Here is a 4,251-nt window from a genome sequence, read left to right as displayed (position 1 = left end):
ATTTTGAAAAGATAAGATTTTTAAAATTGAAATTTTGATTTGACTTGTAAGAAACAACTAATTTTTAAAAATTTTTGACCAAGTCAACCCAAAATTTCGAAATTTTGGAGAAAAGTAAGGAAAAGATAGTTTTGATTTTTAAATTTTTAAAGATGAGAGAGAAAAACACAATTATGACCCAAAACATGAAAATTTTGGATCAAAACCAATTATGCATGCAAGAACACTATGAATGTTAAGATGAACACCAAGAACACTTTGAAGATCATGATGAACATGAAGAACATATTTTTGAAAAATTTTTGATGCAAAGAAAACATGCAAGATACCAAACTTAGAATTCTTTAATGCATGGACACTATGAATGCAAAAATGCATATGAAAAACAACATACAACACAAAACAAGAAAACATCAAGAACAAACAAGAAGACTTGTCAAGAACAACTTGAAGATCATGAAGAACACCATGAATGCATGAATTTTTGAAAAATGCAAGAAAAATTTTAAAAGCATGCAATTGACACCAAACTTAAAAATTGACTCAAGACTCAAACAAGAAACACAAAATATTTTTGGTTTTTATTATTTTATGATTTTTTTGTATTTTTATTATTTTTTTTTAAATTATATTTTTGAAAAACCAAAATAAAGAAAAAATTTTTGAAAGATTTTTGAGAACTTTTTTGAAAGGAAAATAAAAAGAAAATTACCTAATCTGAGCAACAACATGAACCGTCAGTTGTCCATACTCGAACAATCCCCGGCAACGGCGCCAAAAACTTGGTGGACAAAATTGTGATCATCAACAATGGCTCCAAAGGCTTGGTGCTCTCAAATGTGAATCACACTTTGTCACAACTCCGCACAACTAACCAGCAAGTGTACTGGGCCGTCCAAGTAATACCTTACGTGAGTAAGGGTTGATCCCACAGAGATTGTTGGTATGAAGCAAGCTATGGTCATCTTGTAAATCCCAGTCAGGCGGATTTAACTGGATTAAGAGATTATTGGTTTAAATAAAGATAATAAAATAAAAAGAAAATAAAGATAAAGTTACTCATGTAATTCAATGGTGGGAATTTCAGATAGGTGTATGGAGGTGCTGTGTTCCTTCTGAATCTCTGCTTTCCTACTGCTTTCTTCCAATTTTTATCACTCCTTTCTATGGCAAGCTGTATGTAGGGCATCATCATTGTCAATGGCTACATCCTATCCTCTCAGTGAAAATGGTCCAAATGCTCTGTCACAGCACGGCTAATCATTTGTCGGTTCTCAATCAGGTTGGAATAGAATCCAGTGATTCTTTTGCATCTGTCACTAACGCCCAACCTTTAGGAGTTTGAAGCTCGTCACAGACATTCAATCCAGGAATCCTACTCGGAATACCACAAACAAGGTTAGACTTTCCGGATTCCCATGAATGCCGCCATCAATTCTAGCTTATACCACGAAGATTCTGATCAAGGAATCCAAGAGATATGCACCCGGTCTAAGGTAGAACGGAAGTGGTTGTCAGTCACGCGCGTTCATAAGTGAGAATGATGATGAGTGTCACGGATCATCACATTCATCAAGTTGAAGTGCAACGAATATCTTAGAACAGGAATAAATCGAATTGGATAGAAAATAGTAGTAATTGCATTAAAACTTGAGGTACAGCAGAGCTCCACACCCTTAATCTATGGTGTGTAGAAACTCCACCGTTGAAAATACATAAGTGATAAAGGTTCAGGCTTGGCCGAATGGTCAGCCCCCAAAACGTGATCACAGGATCAAAAATACAATCTAGGATCCAAGATAAAAATATAATAGTAAAAAGTCCTATTTATACTAGACTTGCTACTAGGGTTTACAAAAGTAAGTAATTGATGCAGAAATCCACTTTTAGGGCCCACTTGGTGTGTGCTTGGGTTGAGCTTGATCTATCCATGAGCTGAGGCTTTTCTTGGAGTTTAACGCCAAGTTGTAACATGTTTTGGGCGTTCAACTCTGGTTCGTGACGTTTTTCTGGCGTTTGACTCCAAAATGCAGCATGGAACTGGCATTGAGCGCCAGTTCACGTCATCTAATTACGAAGAAAGTATAGACTATTATATATTTCTGGAAAGCTCGGGATGTCTACTTTTAAACGCTGTTGAGAGCGCCCCATTTGGAGTTCTGTAGCTCCAAAAAATCCATTTCGAGTGTAGGGAGGTCAGATTCCAACAGGATCAACAGTCCTTTGTCAGCCTCCTTATCAGAGTTTTGCTCAGGTCCTTCAATTTCAGCAAAAAATTACCTGAAATCACAGAAAAACACACTAACTCATAGTAAAGTCCAGAAATGTGAATTTAGCTTAAAAACCAATGAAAACATCCCTAAAAGTAACTAGATCATACTAAAAACTACCTAAAAACAATGCCAAAAAGCGTATAAATTATCCGCTCATCATTCATCTTAGGAGACTATTGATCACGTTTTGGAGGCTGGCCATTCGGCCATACCTGGACCATCACTTATGTATTTTCAATGGTGGAGTTTCTACATACCATAGATTAATGTGTGGAGCTCTGCTGTACCTCGAGAATTAATGCAATTACTATTGTTCTTCTATTCAATTCAAGCTTATTCTTATTCTAAGATATTCGCTGCACTTCAACTTGATGGATGTGATGATCCGTGACACTCATCATCATACGTCCTTATAAACGCGTGCCTGACAACCACTCCCGTTTTACCTTAGATCGAGCGCGTATCTCTTGGATTCCTTAATCAGAATCTTCGTGGTATAAGCTAGAATTATTGGCGGCCATTCTTAAGAATCCGGAAAGTCTAAAACTTGTCTGTGGTATTTCGAGTAGGATTCAGGGATTGAATGACTGTGACGAGCTTCAAACTCGCGATTGTTGATAGTAGTGACAGACGCAAAAGAATCACTGGATTCTATTCTAACATGATCGAGAACCGACAGATGATTAGTTGTGTTGTGACGGAGCATTTGGACAATTTTCACTGAGAGGATGGGACGTAGCCATTGACAACAGTGATGCCCTACATACAGCTTGCCATGGAAAGGAGTAAGAATGATTGGATGAAAGCAGTAGGAAAGCAGAGATTCAGAAGGAACACAACATCTTCATGCATTTATCTGAAATTCCCAACAATGAATTACATAAGTATTTCTATCTTCATTTTATGCTTTATTTATTCTTATATTCGAAAACCATTATAACCATTTCAATCCGCCTAATTGAGATTTACAAGATGACCATAGCTTGCTTCATACCAACAGTCTCCGTGGGATTGACCCTTACTCACGTAAGGTATTACTTGGACGACCCAGTGCACTTGCTGGTTAGTTGTGCGAAGTTGTGCAAAGTGTGATTCATGTTTGAGAGCTCCAAGTCTATTGGCGCCATTGTTGATGATCACAATTTTGTGCACCAAGTTTTTGGCGCCGTTGTTGGGGATTGTTTGAGTATTGGACAACTGATGGTTCATCTTATTGCTCAGATTAGGTAATTTTCTTTTCAAAAAAGTTTTCAAAAATCTTTTCAAAAAAATTTTTTCTTCTTTTTTCGTCTTTTCTAAAAATTATTTTCAAAAAATCCAAAAAAAAATTTAATTATTAATAAAATCAAAAAAAATATTTGTGTTTCTTGTTTGAGCCTAGTGTCAATTTTTAAGTTTGGTGTCAATTGCATGTTTTTAAAAAATTGTGCATTTTTCGAAAAACTCATGCATGGTGTTCTTTATGATCTTCAAGTTGTTTTTGATAAGTCTTCTTGTTTGATCTTCATATTTTCTTGTTTTTTGTCTTTTGTTGTTTTTCATATGCATTTTTTTAATCCATAGTGTCTAAACATTGAAAATTTCTAATTTTGGTGTCTTGCATATTTTTCTTTTCTTGAAATTTTTTTAAAAAATAAGTCTTGATATTCATCTTGATCTTCAAAGTGTTCTTGGTGTTCATCTTGACATTCATAGTGTTCTTGCATGCATCATTGGTTTCGATCCAAAATTTTCATGTTTTGTGTCATATTTGTGTTTTTTCTCTCATCATTAAAAATTCAAAAATAAAAAATATCTTTTCCTTATTTCTCTCAAAAATTCGAAATCTTTGGGTTGACTTAGTAAAAAATTTTTAAAATAAGTTGTTTCTTGTTAGTCAAGTCAAGATTTCAATTTTAAAAATCCCATCTTTTCAAAATCTTTTTCAAAAATAAAATCTTTTTCATTTTTCTTATTATTTTTCGAAGTTTTTCTTATT

Source organism: Arachis duranensis, chromosome 5 (assembly GCF_000817695.3).
Source record: "Arachis duranensis cultivar V14167 chromosome 5, aradu.V14167.gnm2.J7QH, whole genome shotgun sequence".
NCBI lineage: Eukaryota > Viridiplantae > Streptophyta > Magnoliopsida > Fabales > Fabaceae > Arachis > Arachis duranensis.
Note: the sequence above shows the minus strand (reverse complement) of the source record.